The sequence below is a fragment of the Hyaena hyaena genome, unplaced genomic scaffold (genome assembly GCF_003009895.1).
Source record: "Hyaena hyaena isolate Hyena2069 unplaced genomic scaffold, ASM300989v1 scaffold_667, whole genome shotgun sequence".
Lineage (NCBI taxonomy): Eukaryota > Metazoa > Chordata > Mammalia > Carnivora > Hyaenidae > Hyaena > Hyaena hyaena.
Genome location: NW_024081297.1, coordinates 524,544 through 545,844, shown reverse-complemented (window position 1 = coordinate 545,844; position 21,301 = coordinate 524,544). Strand labels below are relative to the sequence as shown.

Sequence of the window (21,301 nt, the reverse complement as noted above, 5' to 3'; positions counted from 1 at the left end):
TTACCCTGAAAACAAATACTTCTGTAGCAGAGAAGATAAACATAGGTCCTCCCTGCTTCCCTTCAGGACCATCAGCCTACCATTCTTGGGGTCAGTAGACATTGTGAGTGTCTTTCCCTAGTGCCTATGCTGCCTTTGGTCAGGACCACTGCAAGGAACCATGGGGGAGGGGAGACAGCCCCAAACAAACCTTCTATAGTGATTTACAGGGAAAGGTACTTGGAATACACTATCCTAACAGCTTCCCATAAGTGCCCTGATCAGCTTCTGCTCAAACTGGCCTCTTCCAATTTACTCCATTCTCTATCTCCATTTACTTTGTCCATATCTCTTTTGCCATTGTAAGTGGAAGCAAAGTCTGATCTTTAGAGGAAAGGTGCTATATGAAGGAAACACTGCTTATTTATTTTAAAATACATACATTTATTAAGAATTGGCTACTGTTTTGAACTATGAAGTAAACATCATTGTCCAGAAGTATCTGTGGAAGGATATAAACATTTCTTGAGCTTCTACGTAGGTTGCCATTGAGCTAAGCTGTTTATGTACACCACGTCTCAGTCATACAGCCACCTTGCAAAAATAAGTATTATGTTTTGTTTTACTAATGGGAAAACTGAGGTTCAGAGAAATTAACTGCCACAAGATCACACAGCAAATGATCAGTGCAGCTCTCCGACTAAATCTACATATGTGCTTGCTGCTACTGTAGCAGGTGACCTTTAATCTTACAGTAGGCCTGCAAGGCAGTGGGCACAGCTGTTACTGACCTCTGAAGTTCAGAAAATTGGAGCAAAAGCATTGTGAATTTCTGGTGTACCCAGCCCTACTATGGCGGAGGCGGCGGGGGGGAGGGGGGGTTGGAAAAAGAAAATGCCATACATTCTTTCATTCACTTATTTATTTTTTAAAACCACTTTTATTCAGGGGAGCCTGGGTGGTTGAGTAGGTTAAGCATCCAACTTTTGATCTCAGTTCAGGTCTTGATCTCAGGGTTGTGAGTATAAGCCCTGTGTTGGGCTCCATGCTGGGCATGGAACCTACTTTAAACTAAATAAATAAGTAAGTAAGTTAATTAATTAATTAATTAATTAATTAAAAGCACTTTTATTCAGTCTCCACTCTAGGCTCAGTATTGTGCTAGGCACTGAGAGAGTATCAAAAAGGTTTAAGACATGGACTGTATCTCAGGAGCTTTTATCCTAGGTAAAGAGAAAAGAGTCTGAAATGGTTGTCCTTAATGTAAGAACAGGAATTTGTGTGATCAAATCAATTGGTACATTGTGAGTTCATTTTTTTAAAGTTTATTTATTTTGAGAGAGAGAGCACATGAGAGCGTGCAAGTCGGGGAAGGGCAAAGAGAGAGGTAGAGAGAGAATCCTAAGTAGGCTCCACACTGTCAGCACAGAGCCTAATGTGTGGCTCATGTTGGCTTGAACTCACAAACTGTGAGATCATGACCTGAGCTGAAATCAAGAGTTGAGCCACCCAGGTGCCCTAGTATATTGTGTTTTTTTTTTTTTAATTTTTTAAAATGTTTTATTTATTTCTAGGAGAGAGAGAGAGAGATAGCGTGAGCAGGGGAGGGTCAGAGAGAGAGGGAGTCACAGACTCTGAAATAGGCTCCAGGCTCTGAGCTGGCAGTCAGCACAGAGCCCGACGCGGGGCTCGAACCCACGAACCGCAAGATCATGACCTAAGAGAAAGTTGGATGCTTAACCGACTAAGCCACCCAGGCGCCCCACATTGTGAGTTTAGAATTGGGAGAGATCTATGTAGGTGGTTAGGAAGGTTTAATGTGTTAACTACATGCACACACAGTGCGGTGCTGATGGTGGCAGAGGAGAGATTTCTTCAAAGTGTTTTTTAAATTTAACTTTTTATTTTGAGATAATCATAGATTCTCCTGCTATTATAAGAGATAATACAAAGAGGTCTGTGTACCCTTAACCCACTTGCCCTCAAAGGTAGTAACATTCATGCATGACTTTAGTACAGTAATCAACACCATGATATTGACATCAATATGTGTGCTCATGTGTCTGTATGTATTTAAATTCTATATAATTTTATCACAGGTATCCAACACCACCACCAAGATACTTCTCACTTCCATCCCCATAGGGATTGCTCCCATTTTTCTTTTATAACCATATCTATCTCCCTCTTACCTCCCCGTCTGCATCCCTAACCCCTGGCAACCACTAATCTGTTCTCCATTTCTAATATTTTTAAAAATATTTTTTAATGTTTATTTATTTAGAGAGATCGAGAGAGCATACAGGAGGGGCAGAGAGAGAAAAAGAGAGACAGAATCCCAAACAGGCTTCCCGGTACCAGTGTGGAGTCCGATGCTAGGCTCTAACTCATGAATCATGAGATGATGAAGTGAGCTGAAATCAAGAGTTGGGTGCTTAACCTACTGAGCCACCCAGGTACCCCTGTTCTCCCATTTCAAGAATGTTATATAGATGGAACAATACAGGGTATAACCTTTGGGGATTGGCTTTTTACATACAGCATAATTTCCTTGAGATGCACCCAAGTTGTTGGATATAGCTATAATTTGTTCCTTTTAACCACTTAGTAGTATCCCATAATATGGATATATCATAGTTTAACTCTTCACCTGTTGAAGGGCATTAGGGTTATTTCTAATTTCTGGCTATTACCAACCAAGCTTATATGAACAGGATTTTTTTCTTGCTATTTATATAGCATAGTTGGCTCCAATGTTAGGCTTTATGTGGGGCTATTTTATTTCTTCATGTAGCACTCATTCAACAGTTACTTTTTGAGCTAGGCTTTGTACTACTTGTATTCTACTAAGAAATAGGTAAATGAAAATTACCTTTGGCTCTTGGACTTCAGTGGCCTACAGCTTTTAGTATATAACCTCTTTGGAGAAAAACTAGAAGTCTAGACCTCATTTAAGCTTTGGTAGGCTCTGATAGACCTCAAAAATTAAAATTTGGACATCTTACTCTCTTTAATTCTCCTGAACCAATTCAGACTTTCTGTAACTTTACATGATGATTAAAAATCCCATTTAAAATCTTAAAAATCAGTCTTTTGCATTGTTTTGGAAACAGAAGAATTAAAGAAGTTTCTGCAAAAATTGTTCAAAGATCTGCTTTTCTTTTATAAAAGACAGACAATGAGCGGGAGGGAGAGTCCTGGGTGGCTCAGTCAGTTAAGTGTCCCACCCTTTTTAAATTATTTTTTTTTAATTTTATTTATTTATTTTGGAGGAGATAGAGTGAGCAGGAGAGTAGCTGAGAGAGAGAGTCACAGTCAGGCTCCATGTTCACAGTGCAGAGCCCAACTCAGGACTTGAACTCACAAATTGTGAGATCATGACCTGAACCGAAATCAAGAGTCAGATGCTTAACAGACACCCCAGGCACTCCCAGCATCCAAGTCTTGATTTGGGCTCAGGTCATGCCCAAGGTTGTGGGATCAAGCCCCGTGTCATGCTCTGTGCTGAGCATGGGACCCTGTTGAGATTCTCTCCCTCTGTCACTCTCCCTTGCTCACACACATTCTCTCTCTCTCTCTCTCTCTCAAAACAAACAAGCAAACAAACAAAAAGGTAGACAAGGACTTTTACTCCTAGGAAGATATTCAACATTTGCCAGATAATGCCTCAGGAAGAAATGAAATAATACTTTTCCTTCTGTTTTCCATCCTTAAAGAAGGTTTCTATTTCCAGCTGCTCTCAAACAGGCTGTGTTGTTTGTTTGAGCTCATACTAAAACTCTGTCCTGTCCTCTCTTGTATTTAGTAAATGTATTTTGTTTTCATTTTGTTTAGAATTACAAAAATGTCTATCCTCAGGTGGAACTGGGTCCCACAGAGTAGACCTGTTTGGTATTTTGTCTTCCAGCTTTCAGGGACACTTGTGCTTTCCACTGTGTTGGGGGACCAGACAGTGACTTCAGTGTGGCTTGAGTGTGGGATTTCTCCTGGCTTAAATTGCTCTTTTCTCACCTCCTCCTTTTCTTCAACCTACCTTGACTTCCGATTGGTTCGAGTAAGTAATAACACCCAAGTAAGAAAATACTACATTAAATACATGCAAATGTTGCATGTTGCGGCCACAGGAGGCTGTGGTGTGAATCATTTGTAATTCCTAGGTCTGATGGAAACTAGTTTATAAATCTAGATGATGGAAACATTATTTTCCTTTCCAGCTCTGTGGGATTGTAAAAAGAAATTAAAACTAAGAGTTTAGATGATGGGGGGGGGATTTTTTGGTATAATTCTTTTCTTTTTAAATGAATGTTGAAGTCTGGCAATTTTCTATGCTTCTGATATGCATAAATTTAATAAAATGAACATGTAATAAAGTTAAGTCCCATGATGATATCATTTATTTCCCTTGTAGATCGTAGTGCCATTTGAAAGCCATTATTTTGGGAGAATAATGTAATTATGGGCCCAGAATTAGAAGTGAAAAGCATTGTAGGCTGATTAGTTTTTCTTGATCTTCTTGGGGTTTTCTTCCACTCCCCCCCACCTTCTCTTATATCTAAGATGAAAAAAAAATGGAGCAAGGCAGAGAATATCATATTTTTAGAGATTTTGTTTCACATTTCTGTTGATTTGCTTATTTCTTTTTTCAATACTTTTATGAGGTTCACCACACTCTTTTTCCTCTTAGTGGCTTTGGCCTTCCTAATGGAAGAATAAGGCATAAGGAATCTGAAGTTTAGTGGTTAAGCAGCATATAAAAGCCCAAGCTCTATTTTCAGACCATTGTGTTACACCATCTCCACCATTAAACTTTTACAAAAGCTTAAACTCAATTTATCTGAGTTCATCAAATGCTTTTGTTGGGGAAATGTTTCTGTTCTCCTCTGGCTTGGTTAGAGTTCTCCCTGGGTTTAAGAAAGAAGAATTTTCAGTTACTTTGTGAGGGTTGGTTGTAGGACATTGTCCCAGGCCATTCTAACAAGTTTGCTCAGGGGCACATGGCTGTTTTGGCTGAATAGCTTCCATCAGGAGCCTGTAAGCTCCTGGAGCCTCATCTCCTTGGGCTGTTTGTTTTGAAGCAATCTGTGGGTTGAATCTGCCAGATTAGAAAATGGGCCAAGCCAGAGAGTCTGGGAGGGTTAGAGAGAAAGTAGTCAGAAGAGCCAGGGACTTACAAAGCTACCATTGAAGGCATCTGGATAATGCACTTTGTGACACCATTGTCCAGGAGAGGCAGGGTTGTGTGGAGGTCCTGAACATGGACCCTGGAGTTGGATGCCTTTGTAGAGTCCTACACTGCCACTTATTACTTCATTTTTCCTAAGCCTATTTCCCTAGTTGTAAAATGTTTACCTTGTCATGTTGTCGTGAGAAATCACTGAATTAATGATGTACAGTGCTTAGAAAAGTGCCTAGCATATATAGTAAGTGATAGTAAACCTTTGATATTGCTGTGATTAATAATAACTAATCACTCCCGGTTTGCTGTTTACTGTCAGGAATAAAGGATACTTAATTTGGTTGCAAAATATCACACTCTTTAGAGGAGCTTGAGCACTACTGAAGGAGGGGCTATGTTAACTTGCTCCTGCAAGGTTGGGATGGAATTAGCCAGGCTTTGAGGTGAAATGAAAGTAGTACTCATGAGTTACAGGGCCATGGTCCCTGTCACCAAATGGACATGGTGTCCTGTAACCAAATTCTGCTGTGGCCTGAATTTTGCTCTTTCACCAATAGGAATCTAAGTGTTTTATTGCTGGCAGGGGTGTTTGAGAAAGCCTGTCTTCTTCACCCTCATTCTTCAAATGAGGAGAATGAAGCTCTTGGAGGTTTAGCGATTTGCCCAACATCACATAGCTAGGGAGCAACTGAACTGGGAGTAAAATTGACCTTGCCTGAGTCCCAGGATTTTTTTTTTCCAACACAGGTTGTCCATAATCATAGCTCCTCTCTGCGGTGTGATGCACCTGGTGAATCTCTTGCACATGGCATGTTTTAGGAGTTTTTTACTGATCAACCTTTGTTGATTAAAAATTTATGAGTGTTTATCTTCTTCCGAAGTCAAAGTTAAGGATAAAGTGTTTTACCTAAATATTTTCAGTTTTCTATTATAGCTTGACTATTTAAGATTTACCTCTGTTAGGGAAAAAAAAAAAAAAGGAAAGAATAATGAGATTTTATAAATATCACCTGACCCATCTGTCTTTAATTTTTGAAATGAAAACTTCAAATTCTATTATCTCAGTTTGTAATTGATATCTATAGTATGCACATATATGACATAGTATTTAAGAAGACAGACAGGATAAAGCTACTCCACTTCTCTGAGCCCAGTTCATCTTCTGTAAAGTAGGAATGACAATGGCACCTTCCTTAGAGTATGGTACTGAGGGTTTGGTGTGATGGTTCTGGCAGCCTTCCAGCATGGTGAATCTGAATAGAAAATAGAAAATAGTGATATTGCATCTAATCCTGCTACCTCCCTCCCAATAAACAACTATATCTAAACCAAAATAAGCCTTGTTAGGACATCTTTTATGGGGGAGTGTGCCTGATTTTGCCTACTACTTGGGCACCAGAATCCTGGTTTTGTAGTCAGTAACTTAGCAACCACACCGCTTAGCTTTCTCTATGTAACAGTAGACTGAAGGGTTCTCAGGATTTCATAAATTGGTTGCAAATGACTGAGAACTAAGAATTTACATATATTACCTATATCCCTGCATGTATATGTATCAACATATACTGCATTTTAGACAGATAGAGTGCATGAGTGTCTATTTTGTTCCTCTTCACTTAGTCATTGTTAGGCACTTGCTTAGGGACAGATCTTTAAATCTCCATCAGTGGATGTCTATGGAAGGCTTTGCTGCCTTCTGATAAGCACCTCAAGATGCTGGAAAGATGCTGGAAAAGGTTCTGCTCTCTAACTTGGTAGCTCTCTTTGGTCATTGTATTTACTCTGCAGATAGTACTGGGTTCTGATGTGATGGAAGAGATTTAAATTCCATGTGGTGGAAAAAGTAACTCCCAGCTTCGAGTCCAACCTCCAATGCCACTTCCTGGGTACCATTATCATATAGTCTCTGCTTTCACTCATCCCTACTGCTTGTCAGTTACTTGGGGTTGAGGGTGAAACAGGATTGATTAATATCACCTGTACCCTGTGAATTTAATCTCAGAACTCTTTTTTTTTTAATGTTTTTAATTTATTTCTGAGAGAGAGAGAGAGACAGCGTGAGCAGGGGAGGGTCAGAGGGAGACACAGAATCTGAAACAGGCCCCAGGCTCTGAGCTGTCAGCCCAGAGCCCGACACAGGGCTCGAACCCACAACCTGTGAGATCATGCCCTGAGCCAAAGTCTGATGCTCAACCGAGTGAGCCACCCAGACGCCCCTAATCTCAGAACTCTTGATGAAATAGGTGTTCTTGGAGATGTAACCTGATTAGAAAAAAAAAAAAATTGGAACCTGAATTCTGGAGGCTGACTGAAGTGTCACTAGCAAGACCTGGAATTCTGCTAGGAGTAAACCTTAGGACTCCTGTCATCTGAATTCCCCACCTGTAGGTCTGTAGTTTAACTTGAAACTCACCCTTCATTGTGCCAAAGCCTCTTCTCAAGAACCTTCATCCTGATTCCAAAGTCTCCCCAGTTCTGCTTTTTTTGGCTTACATCCCCTTCTGCATGGTGCACAGAGTACTGGGCCTCCTTTATTAAGCTCTTCTGTAATTTTGAGACTCTATCATCACCTTGAAATCTTTCCCAGACATTTTCCTCCTTCACTTCCCACCATAGGAATGGGTCCAGGCTGCTCATTAATTACATTCTTGAGCCTTGGGAGCAATGATGCAAGGGTAGGCAGGCTTGCTGTAAAACCATGTGATTAGTCACACCCACAGAGAAGAATATTTAACTGAGAGGGCCAGTTAGCTCAGGTATCTACAGTAAGGATCAAGAGTGCCAAGGTCAGTCAGGAATTTTCACCCTGGCTCAGTGGGTACAGATCATATATCCTTTAACACCATGTGACCCTCTCCCTGATACCCACTGTGCGTGCCAAAGGAAAAGGCCACACGTTTCTGCTGCTGGGGAAAATACTCGGAGCACACACATGCTGATTACTGATGATGACTAAAGAATGACCACTTCTTAAATGAAAGACAATGTGCTTCTGTGTGTTTAAATATAGACATACTTAGGTTTTTCTGCACTCCACTCTCTAAAGTAGTGCTGTGCTGTCTTCTGCATTGAATTCAGTGAGTGTATGGCGTGAATTGTCTAAATCTTACCTCATGTTCAAAGGTCATCTCAAGTCTCACTTCTCAGTCATTGGTCTGATCTCCTCACTTCCCCACTTTTCACATAATTGATTCTGAAGTATGCTCCCTTTGTCTGTAGTCCTTTTCCCCTTTTGTAAATGTATTCTCTTCCCAGTTCTGTCACTTAGCAGCTGTGCGATGTTGGACAAACCACTTGACCTTGCTGAATCTCAGTTTTCACATAAATCAAAGGGGAATTATTATGGTGCTTACTCCTACCTGCCCTCCCTCACTGCCAAGGTTGTTGTGAAGAATGCATATGCCGGAGTATAGTGTAAACTCCCAACATGGTACAAATGGGAACTGTTACTGTTGTCAGCCAAAATCTTCCTGACAACATGAACCAGGTCTTACTACCTAACAGTTGTGTCGGTGGTACCTAGCCCATTCCCAAACAGGGTACACTTTCAGTGAGAAAGGATGGACAGAGGGAGGGACAGAAAGATGGGAAGGAAGACTTCTGTCAATTTTTAAATCTTATTTTCCTAATTAACATCCCTTACCTCAATATAGCTCTATCTTATATAAAAATGTTTAGTTTCTTTTTTTAATTTTTAATGTTTATTTTTGAGAGAGAGAGAGAGAGAGCATGAGTGGGGGAGGAGCAGAGAGAGAGAGGGAGACACAGAATTTGAAGCAGGCTTCAGGCTCCAAGCTGTCAACACAGAGCCTGACGCAGGGCAAAAACTCACAAACTGCAATATCATGACCTGAGCTGAAGTCAGACGTTTAACCTACTGAGCCACCCAGGTGCCCCAAAAATGTTTAGTTTCTAACAGGCATTTGCACTGGGCAGCAGAATCACTTTTTTTCCTCCAGTCATCTTCCTCTGCCTCTCTTTCTCCCTCAGCTTGCTTGGTAGTGGTGTTGGAATTCCTTCTGGCTGTTTGATGTTATGCCCACGAGGAAAAAAAATTATACAGTTGGAAGATATCTGAGTGATCAGAGAGCACATACCTCATTTTACAGGTGAGGGCCCTCAGAGAGGTGAGAGACACCAAAGGGTTTCAGTCATTTGTGGCAGATCAGGGACCAGAACACTTGTCTTTTGGCTGCTTTTCCCAGCAGGGCACAGGCTGACCCCAGCTAAAAAAGTGTCAGCGATCATCTTTTGGCTTTGGCTAATACTGTAAAGCTCTCACCAGTGCAAGAATTTGCATTGTTCATGAGACTTTAGGAAAATAGATTTGCTGGTACTGCCACATCATACTCCCTGCCTGCTCTCTATATGTGCTGCTAAATTGAGATCACATAAAGAATAAAAAAAATCCCTTTATAACTGGTTGCTTTATACAACAAGTTTAACAGCATTATGTACTGAAAAGCTCAGAGCTTTGTGTATTCAGAGTTTTGAGGGAAACCCCAGCTCTTCTTTGTATCCTTGGGTTCTTTCTCAGGGCACTGCGTGCCTGGCCCTTCCTTTGTTCACCTTTGCCAGAGCTCTTCCTTTGTGTTGGACAGAACTCAGAGCTTGGTGGACCTGGGTTCAAATCCCAACTGTGTGGCTTAGAAGCAATATGGGTACAGGCAGCTCCCTTAAGCTCCATGAACTTCACTTGCCTCATCTGTAAAACACAGATAACATTGCCTACTTTGCTGGTTTCCTTATGCTGGAGAGATAATGTATGTAAAGATAGAAGGAGGTATTGAAGGAAGATAAAATGTCTGTTTCTTCTACTCTTTCACCAAGTCCAATTCCTACCTATTAATTGTATTAAATAACTTAGTTTTTAAATCTTCTATAATACAGGTACTTACACATGCCTTTTAATGTTATTAGTGGTTAATAAGACATTTTGCATTTCTATACAAGATCACATTCTTTCTTGCTGCTTTTCATCTGGTATTCCAGGGGTTGGCTGAGAATTTTCAGAAAGATGAGTGTATAATATATCCCTTTTGGAAATTTTCCTTCCTCTTAGTAAAAAAAAAAAAGAAAGAAAAAATCAAAACCAAAACCAAAACCCACCAAGTTGCACATCATTTCTAAATTTGAATCTCCTTTTTTAAAACATTGTGGTTCAGATGGTAAAAAGAGAGGTTTCTCAGGGAAAATGTAATATATATTTTTAAGGTCTGCAAAGATTGTAATTCCAAACAGCTGTATATATTTTTCCCTAATAAGGCAAAGGTTTGGTGATAGTTTATTTTCTCACTTTTTGAATAGAGAAAACAATACTTTAAAAAACCCAGTTTCTGAAAATAAGATTAAAAGAGAGAAGGAGGCAAACCATAAGAGACTCTTAAATACAGAGAACAAACTGGAGGGGTTTGGGGTAGGAGGATGGGCTAAATGGGTGATGGGCATTAAGGAGGGCACTTGTTCAGATGAGCACTGGGTGTTCTATGTAAGTGATGAATTAATAATTCTACTCCTGAAATCATTATTACATTATATATTAACTAACTTGGATTTAAATAAAATAAAAATAAGATAAAATGTGATACAGTAAAAAGAAAAAAAACACAATTTCTGGTCTTGTGGTACTTTGGTGGAATTTGGTACAGAATCCACAAACATCAAATGGCAGGCACAGGATTGGATATTGGAAACATGGAGAAGATGGACATGGAATGTCTATTTTCAAGAGTCACTTAGGCTTGTAAGGTCAGCAAGACCACAGAGGCCAAGACTCTAACCCAGCTTCTGAGGAAGGGGCTAGACCCACCTTCTTTGAGGAGGTGACACTTGGACTCTGACTTGAAAGATGAGTAAGAGTTAATGAAGCTTGGAAAGAGCATTATAGGCAGAGAGGGTTTCATATTCTGAAGACACAAAAGTATAAGAGGTAAATCTAAGGAACATCAAGGTTTGGTGTGGGGGAAAATGGAGAGGAAGCAGGGAGCAGATCTGTAGGGGTCCATGTAACACTGAGGGATTTAAATGAAGAGCCTTGGAATGTACCTCCCAGGTTTTATGCCAGGAAGAGACATTAGAGGTCAGAGTCTACCATTTCACTTCACAAATTTGGAAACTGAGGCCAAAGAAAGGGAAGTGTCGTACTCATGGCCACAGAGGTAATTAGTGTTCATCTTTAAACAGACTCAGTGGTGCCTGAGGGGTAGGGCAGGGGGAACCTTCACAGTGAAATTTCAATGTTGACCTTGTGAAGCAGATTCTCACAGGAATGTTTGGCCAAAGATTTATCATGGGGACTTCATGGTTTGGGCTAATGACCCCAGCATGCCTTTTTGCATATTATGTCCTTTAAAGGAAAGGCCATCACTAGCTAGAAATGCTCTTTGGCTATTTTTAGGCCATGTGGTAGGGGGAATTAGTGGAATTTCTAAGGTCAGCTCCAGCTGTTTTTCTACAAAAGACCAGCTGAATTTTTCATGAGATTTGCTCATTAGAGCTTTTACCCTTTTGTGAGGCATTGTACTGCGTCTGAGTCAGGCTGTCCTGGAAAATAAATAAAGGGACTAGAGTTGGGGAAAACTAAACTCGGATTAGGATAGTTGCTGTCGTTTTTAATGTTGAGTGCTGTCTTAGATGTGGTTGGTGATCTTTCATACATTCTCAATCATAGTGAGGTTCCTTCTGGATTACAGCAAGTACCTTGAAGGATGGTTGGATTTTGATGATTTAAGGATGTCGTATATGTAAAGAGTCTGACCTCATGCCTGGGCAGAGGTGATGCTTATTACATGATGTTTACACGAAATAGCACCTTTCATTCAGTAATATCACCTCCAAACACTTTATAGATATCAGGACAGATGCTCCTTAAGATTCCTGTGAGGGGCTCTTGCCTGTGGTTATTTGGCATCTACAGTTACAGCACTACTGTCTGGGATGGCGGAGTGTCTATAAGAAAGCAGTCGGAATGACAGCATTCTTCATTTCTTCTAGAATGCACTATGCATCTTTCTTCTTATCTAGTCTCCTGGATAGAGCTCATTCTGTGTTAGAAAGTGAATGGATAAATATGATTGTATAGCATTTTGCAGTTGATAAAATGTCTTTCCATATATGGTCCCATTAGCCCCCTGTAGTGATTCATTGAGGGAGATGGGCAGTGTGTATTCTCAATTTTAGAGGTAGGAACCTGAGACTCAGGTAAGTGTTACGTTTGTGGTCGCTGAGCTATTAAGTAGGTAACTAGATTTCAAACCAGATCTTCTGACTTTAAATATCATGTTCTTTCCCCTTCATGATGCTGACGACTAGGTTGAGAAATAAAGGGCCAAGTTTCTCCTCCACATAAGTGGTTTAAGGAATGAATACCTTTAAAGGAACATGATTCTGTTGCATACCCAACTGGGGAATGAAGGAGAATCTCCAGCATGAGACACCTAAATATGATGGAGTAAAAGTGAACACTATCCCACCAGCTCTGGAGCAGCAGTTGTTTTCTGAACAAGAATTCAAGAACATTAAAATAACAATGTATAACTTATGCTAATGAAAACAATGCTCAGTGAGTATTGTTAGTTGGGATGAATAGTGGTTTAGAGGCATTAACTACTAAACAGAATAGGTCTTGCAAAGTTGCCATCTTAAGAAGGCTAACCTTGATGATCAGAAAGAGAATCAGTGTACTGTTCTTTCTAAAATGGAGAAAAACGAGGCCATCCTTAGTATCTGTGGAACAGGAAGACTACAGAGATGCTCCTAACACTTCGTTGACTTATTCAGTATTTAAAAGATTTTCACTGCTACCGGCTAGATACTATGTAGCTACAAAAATGAAGTGGACATATATCCTTCCCCTAAAGAGTCGGTTGAGCCTCTGACTTTGGCTCAGGTCATGATCTCATGATTTGGTTCTTGAGTTTCAGCCTCGAGTTGGGCTCTGTGCTGACAGCTCAGAGCCTGGAGCCTGCTTTGGATTCTGTGTCTCCCTCTTTCTCTGTTCCTTCCCTTTTTGTTTTCTCTCTCTCTCTCTTTCTCTCTCTCAAAAATAAATAAAACATTAAAAAAATTTTTAAGTCTAGGAGTAGGAATTTGATATGTGTATAAATTACTATAATGTTGATGTAATTATTGAATACTTATTGTGCTGGGCATCTAGATATGAATTTTAATCTTCCAAACAACCCAGTGAGATAGATATGATACCCATTTTACAGATGAGAAACCAGAGGCTCAGAGAAATTAAGTAACATGCACCAGAGGGTCACATTGTACCTAGGTCTATGTGACTCTAGAGCCTGTGCTCTTTCCAACTTCAGAGGGAGATGTAAGGATAAGTGCATGAGGGCTCAGTGAAAGAAGTAATTATCACAAGCTTGTGGACGGAGTATTTGTGAGGTGAAAGGGAGCTGCAGGAGTAGCTTCATGGAGGAGATGTCTGTCATTGAGTCTGGGACTTGGATGAGGGATAAGGTTTGGAGGTGTGCAGATAGAAGGGAATGACATTCTAGGTGGAGAAAACAGCAGAAACAGAGGTCTGAGGATGGTAGTGTCAAGGTGCTTACTGAGGAGTGCTTGGGCTGGGATTTGTGAAATTAGGTTGATAGGGAGCTGGAAATGAGAAGGAATTTTTATTTACTCTGCCATCAAGGAAGAGCTGGGGAAAGTTCTTAAATTGAGGTATGGTATGCTCAAAGTGGGACTCTGGACTGTGCATCTAGCTAGATTGTGTACGATAGACAGAAGTGAGGGAGGATCAGGAAGGAGAGGAGCTATGTTCAGAGACCATTACAGCCTTCTTAGTGAGTGGTAGAGAAGGAGAGAAAGGGTTGAGCTGGAGGGAGATTTTGGAGGTTCAGTCAACTGTACCTGGCAACCGATGGGCTGGAGGGCATAGGGAGGAAAGTGTCAGCCTGAGTGTAGTTTATGAGGATGAACGAAGTCAACAGAGTCCCAGGCAACAAACTGAGGACTCAGAGATGAATCAGGACATCATCTGCCCTCACACTGTGTCAGGCTCCTGTCACTGCTCTAACAAATTACCAAAAACATAGTGGATTGAAACAACACAAATTTATTGTCTTAGAGTCCTGGAGGTCAGAAGTCTGAAATGGGTCTTCCAGGGCAAAATCAAGGAGTTAGCGGAATAGAGTTCCTGCCAGAGGCTCTAGGGGAGAATCTGTTTCCTTGCCTTTTCCGGCTCTCAGAGGCTGCTTTTGTTCCTTGGCTCATGGCCCTTTCCTCCACCTTCAAATTACATCACTCCAACCTGTCTTCATTCTTAAACCTGTTCTCTCTCCTTCTGACCATCCTGCTTCCTCCTCAAAAGGACCTTGTAATTGCTCTGGGTCTACTTAGATAATTCAGGATAATCTCCCTACCATAAGATCCTTCACTTAAACACATCCATGAAGTCTCTTTTGCCATGTACCATTTCCATAAGTTCCAGGAAGTAGGATGTGAACTTCTTTGGAGGACCATGATTCCGTCAACCACAGAGAGTGAATAAATATATCCATGGAAGATTACATGTCACAGTTTTGTTGTCTCACTCTTGAAACCTTTCCAGGCCTTTTCACTATGCTACTGTCTTGATTTTTCCTTCTAATCTTGTTTTCTTCTTTCCTTTATTCAATAAATGAGGCACCTGTTCTGTGATAGGTACCATGCTAGGTGCTGGGGCCCAGGGATGCCTAAGTGCCTCTTTGCCCACCACCAGAGGAAGCAGAATTAGATGAGGGATTTTGATGTAGACCTAGAGGCCAAGATATCAGACTCCTGACTTTTGATTTTCCAATGCTGAAGTCCAGGCCTAGAGAAGATTTAGAAGAATTTTTGGTAATTGAAAAATGATATCCTCCCACCTTCTTTCTCTACTGCCAACCCCCTATCCCAAATTTAGAAGATTTTTTATCTCCTCAGCCACCTCCCAGGAGGAAGGCTTGCAGAAACCAGGAATTTGACTCCTTCTTAAAATGGGGTGGGAGGTTAGAAGATGGGAGACAGTCTAATGAGGAAAACAAAAACAGCAGCGATAACACTGTGACCTCAAGGTACCATGGAAAGGTGACTGAGTTGGTAAAATGTGGAGATTAATTGTCAACAGGTATTTATGGAGCACTTACTGTGTCCCAGACCATTTAACTTACAGTCTGATGTCATCCTCACAATGACTCTGTATGGTACGTCTTGCTGCCCACATGGTACAGATCAAACAATAGACAGAATCATCAGGGAGCTGCCAAGGAACGAATAAAAGATCAGTACTCTTCCCATCATCTTTTTATGCACAAACCAGTGTGTTATGCTCCATCACAGCAGCCTAGTAAATGGATGTGGTAGGCATTAATTTACCTGTTTCCATTTCAAAATGAGAGTCTCTGTAGAGAAAAAGGAGCAAGGAAGACTTTGCACATGGTGGGAAATTTATGTATCTTTGATGGGATAATTAATGGCCTGACCAGAGGGATGTGAACAGGTCCTGGGTCTGGGGTGAAGAAAGTGAGGCCCCCAAGGCACAGAATCTATGAACACAAGGTCATGCAAGTACTGATACTGGATTTGTGGCACCCTGACTGAAAATGAGTGTCTTCTTATATTTTGTGCCTTAGGTGCCTCACTGATAACGAGGCCTCACTGATAATGAGGCCTCACTCGTGGGGGGCTTCAGGGGCAGAGTGCTGTGCTCACACAACCTTGCCTCCTTGAGTTTTGTGCCCTGGGCATCTTGCGTGCCTCATCTCGAGGTCTTAGATTTGAGCAGGGCCCAGAGAGAAAAGAGGACCAGTTAGTTCAAGAACCTCATCACTGGCCACACATTAGAATCACCTGGGCAGCCAGGGTCTGACCCCAGACCAGTTACATCAGTGTCACAGGGGGTTAGAGGAGGAAGCAACCTGGGCATAGCTAATATTTTTTTTTTAAGCTTTTCAGGTTGATGCTAATGTACAGCCAGGTTTGGAAATCCCTGAGTTAGTACATTTGGAGAGTTTCTCATTCCCAAAGAGGAATGTACATGATTGTACAAAAGTGAGGCTTTATGAAATCCTTTTAAAGTCTGAGTTGGTGATTTGCTATAGTTCAGTTAACTTTATGATCCTGATTTAATTCCAGCTGGTTAATAAATCAACTGGTTGCTGCACTTCCTCTGAATTTGAAACCTAGAAAAGAATTAAATCTAGAACTCACCTGTAATGCCTACTGTTGTCAATGTGCTGGCTTCAGGGGTGCTATGAAATGCAGTTCAATCCGCATAGTAGTTCATTTACAAATTCTTATTTAGGTTGAAGATGCACAAGTTCTAGAAGATAAAGAAGGCCTCCTCTGGGTGACCTAGCACTCACATTAGGTAGCTGTGTGACCTTAAGCAGTTGTTTTACCCCCTCTGCTTCTCAGCTTCCTCATCTGCACAAAAAACAAGTTATGACTATGATTCAGCTGTTACTCCCATTTTTGGGTTTGCTTTTGTTACAGCTGGAAAACAGTTGATATACAATTGAACATGTTTAACTTTGACTAATTGCTTTGCTCTCTAACCAGTCACCATCTGTTTCTAACCCATCGGGAATCCTTCATAGCTGTTATTCCCAGACCTGGCTTAACATCTGGCATCATGTGGAAACATTTTAGAAAATGCAGATTCCTGGGCCCCAGCCCTGAAGATTTTGATTCAGTAGGTCTTGAGCAAAGTCTGGGAATCTGCTACTCAACAGCCACATTTAGATACAAGCAATAACATATCTAAAGTGATAGAACTCCCAATTTAGTTGTGACTATAGAGCTTAAAGTTGACATGGATTGTATTTCTTCATTAATAAGTGCCCTGGTTAAGAGTTTTAAAGCACCTGATCTTCTGTTTTGTAGGAATTCTTAGACTTGTTCAATATCTGTACTCCTTTCTAGAATATAAACTCCCTTAAGGCAGTTATTGAGTATACTATAGAACTTTGGGAGCATATGGTTTCCTCTTCCTAAACTGATATCTGGGCCTGTGGTGGATGCTGCCATTTCAAAGGGAAAGGAAGTTTCTCTCTGGCATTTTGAACTTAGACAAGGCTTCTGGTGCTTCCCAAACTGGATAATCAATAAAAACCCATGGTCTGTGCAATGTCAGATGAACCTTGTTCTACTATGTCTTAAAGCTCCTTGTTGATACATGGTCAATGGCAAATCATTCCTTTTGTCGATTGTCATCCTTTTTTAAGATTTGAGATTTTGGCCCAAGTATGAAATTTAAAATGAATTTCAGCTGCCCATATCCCCAGCTCCTTTCTTTCTTCACTGTTCTCATCTTTTGGAATCCTGATATAGCAAGAAAATACAAGAAAATTAAAAGAGTGGTTCTGGCACATTTATCAAGACTGGAAAATGTGAAAAATTCAGGTTCAAATTTCCCTTCTTTGGCATTTCCCTTCCCTGTGTGGTCTGACCCTGGGTACTGTTTCCCCATTTGTACCCCATACTCTGGTTACCGGCCTTCTTTTTGAATCCCTTTATGGTTTCACGGCTCAGTACACTGGCCCAGAATTCCTGCTCCCAGCTCTAATTCAGCCTTCAAGGTTCACCTCATGTTATTTCCTTCCTAAATCCCTGGAGTCCCCATATTTGGTTTGTGCCTCCTTTATTAGTACTTGATATAGTACTTGCAGGACGGTTAGTTGTGTGTGATATTGCCTTCCTCACATGGCCTAGGATCTTGTCCTTGATTGAGGCTTGATGAAAATATTTTGTTCCTATGAGTACCATAAGGCCAAACTTACCTAGAAATGGCAGAGGTGAGTTTTTCAGAAACCCAGGGACATTATCATTAGGTCTGTAGTGAGATTAAAGGGTAGAGGGAATTATCACATATAAAGAGTCTTTCCTTCTATCTCCTTCGTTCTTAATTTGAGGTCATCACATTAGTCATGGGAAACATGAGTTGTCAGCCACATGAGCCTGGGGCTGGAGGAGGAGACTGGAGTAGAAAAATGGCTTCCACTTTTGGAATAATCCTCACAAAAGTGAAAGTTTTGTGTCTTGAAGGTGCTTTTCAGTTTTAATTTTTTAGTTGTTCCTCTAAGAAAAAATAAACTTATGATTGGATAACAAACTAACAAAATATGATTGGATATTCTTTCCTAGTCTATCTTTATCCTTTTTATTCACTTATTTATAGGCTCATTTCATTTATTTATTAATTCAGTTCACATTTTTTAAAAATGTGGGGTTTTTTTTAGAGAGGAAGAGAAAGCTCACATATGCGTGAGTGTGGGGGGGTGGAGAGAGAGAGAGAGAGAGAGAGAGAGAATATCCCAAGCAGGCTCTATGCTCAGTATGGAAGCCCAATGTGAGTCTTGATCCCACCACTGTGAGATTGTGACCTGAGCTGAAATTAAGAGTCAGACACACCCAACTGAGCCACTCAGGCGCCCCTCAAACAGCAACTTAAAAGGAAAACAGATTTCTCTCTGAGTCTCTTTTGTTGAGGGGAAGTTGAACTTCCTTCCTTTTTGACTGTTCCTCACATGATGTTGTCTAAGCTTTTCATGATCTTGCTTTACCTACATGATCCCACTGAATCTCTCTGCCCACCCACCGAGGCAGGTTTTCACTGCATTGTGCAGGTAACATAGTGCTCAAGGAGTTAAATAATATGTCTGCAGTCACTCAACCAGAAGATGATTTGAACTCAGGCCTGAAAGATTCTAAAGCCACTGTTTTTCATCTTTCTCTACATTACCACTCCCGTTATTCTCAGAGGTATCACACAGCTAGTCAGGGACAAGGATGAGACTACACCCCAGGTTTCCTGATTTCCAGTTTGGTTTGGTTTCATCCTGTGTTCCTCCTCCTGTACATTCTACTTCCTTCTTTGTCATTTCCTGAGCAACATGCATTGGCCCTCAAAGCAGGGCATGGTCCTCTATATGCAACTCTCTTTGGATCTGTTTTATGGACAGACATGGAAAGGAGCACAAGCACAGGGTAGAGGGGAAAGGCACCTGTGTCAACATGTAGTGTTTATAACATGGCCACGGGCCTCTTAGGATGGTGGAGATCCCAGGAACCAGAAACTGTTACTAAAAGAACCTACCTTTATGTGTTTAAACTCAATCAGAATTTTTTGTTATAGACTTACATAGAGATGTGTTTATATGAAAAGCAAATTTTGTCCACAGCACTATCCAGATACAATACTGCATGAATGTTTTCTTGTTTCTGCATGGTCAGGGCTTTTATCACACTATTTAAAAAGATGCAAATTACTCAAACTAATATATTGCCTAAATTTGGCTTCTTGAGGAGAAAGCATAATTCATTGTCTTGTGACTGGTTCAAGGTGACTGCTCAAAAAATGTGAGTTGAGAGACACCTGAGTGGCTCGGTAGGTTAAGCCTCCAACTTCACCTCAGGTCATGAACTCTGGTTCGTGAGTTCGAGCCCCACATCAGGCTCTGTATGGGCATTTTATTTTATTTTATTTTATTTTTTTTTAAGTATTTTGATTTTTTTTTTATTTTATTTTATTATTATTATTATTTTTTTAATGTTTTATTTATTTCTAGGAGAGAGAGACAGAGACAGCATGAGCAGGGGAGGGTCAGAGAGAGAGGGAGTCACAGATTGAAACAGGCTCCAGGCTCTGAGCCGGCAGTCAGCACAGAGCCCGACGCGGGGCTCGAACCCACGAACCGCGAGATCATGACCTAAGCGAAAGTCGGACACTTAACCGACTAAGCCACCCAGGCTCCCCTGTATGGGCATTTTAGAGCCTGGAGCCTTGCTTCATATTCTGTGTCTCCCTCTCTCTCTGTTCCTTCCCTGCTCGCACTGTCTCTCTCTCTCAAAAATAAATAAACATTAAAAAAAACTTTTTAAAAAAATTTTTTGGGGGCGCCTGGGTAGCTCAGTCAGTTGAGCGTCCAACTTCGGCTCAGGTCATGATCTCATGGTTCGTAGGTTTGAGCCCCGCGTCAGACTCTGTGCTGACAGCTCAGAGCCTGGAGCCTGTCTTTGAATTCTGTGTCTCCCTCTTTCTCTGACCCTCCCTGCTCACGCTGTCTCTCTCTCTCTTTCAAAAGTAAATAAAACATTTTAAAAAATGTTTAAAAAAAATTTTTTTAATGTGAGTTGAGGGGCGCCTGGTTGGCTCAGTAGCTTAGGTGTCCAGCTTCTGCTCAGGTGATGATCTCACAGTTCCTGAGTTCGAGCCTCATGTAGGCTCTGGACCTGCTTGGGATTCTCCCTCTCTTTCCCTCTCCCTCTGTCCCTCCCCTTCTTGCTCACTCTCTTTATCTCTCAAAATAAGTCAATAAACTTACAAATATATAAATTGGTGTTTTAAAGGGAGAGTGAGCTTAGGGGACCAGGGCAAATTGGAGGCAAAGAGTAAAAACTATGGGCAAGTTCAACCGTAGTACAAACTAAGCCTGAGAAGTGGAGCAACCCCACAGGGGAATTTGGTCTTTGGGCATGTGTGGTGCCCTGGTGGTGGTGGGGGTGTGTGGCCTGCAAGGCTGATGACACTGGTTTGGTATGCAGGAGGCAGATCTTGGTCTGGGTAGGAGGTGATCACATGTTCTCTAATTGTCCCACTCCACGTGTTCATTCCTAGGCATCCCCTGAACCATCTATGGGTTATTCCATCTATCCCTTAATGTCACTATGATATTTACAAAACATTTGTTTTCTTGTATGATGGTTGGTCACTGCATGAGGTGAGTCCCTTAATTGATTAGGGCTGTCCAGCACTATTTTCCCCAACCTCACCATATTTATTCATACTCTCATTCTCCCTCCCAGATTTTTCTTTCAAGTCTTCATTCTTGATGTCATGGGACGGTCAGAACAATTTGCTTCTTATCTGAAAACCTCATCATGTGAGAGTCACTACTTACTTGATGTTTCTTCCCTTTCCTTGGGGTCTGCGGGCTTTGATACAACAACAGTCATCTGGGGAAGGAAGAGATGGTATGTGGGTCTGTCCTTGCAGCAATGTGGTTGTGGAACAAATGCTTTATAATCAGGTTTTCACCTGGGTTTGGTCAGGCAGAGTCATTGGGATTAGGGCTATAAGTCTAGCTCTTCCTCTTGCTGTGATTATCAGCAAGCACCAACTGTTTGGGGCCTTGGTTTCTTACTCTAGCTTAACTTTGGACAGTTAACAAG

The 21,301-nt window shown here is 41.2% G+C and overlaps 1 protein-coding gene across 5 annotated transcripts in view; it reads left to right on the top strand.

Moving 5' to 3' along the window:
* SYTL2 (synaptotagmin like 2) overlaps window positions 1–21,301 on the top strand; it is a 114,143-nt gene that overhangs the window by 24,220 nt on the left and 68,622 nt on the right. The window contains exon 1 of one of the 5 annotated variants that reach the window (XM_039217045.1): window positions 3,991–4,033. The exons of the other annotated variants lie outside the window; for them this stretch is intronic. The gene's annotated coding sequence lies outside the window, so the exon portion shown is untranslated. Of the gene's footprint in view, window positions 1–3,990; window positions 4,034–21,301 lie in introns of those variants that run through there. 5 annotated transcript variants of the gene reach the window in all.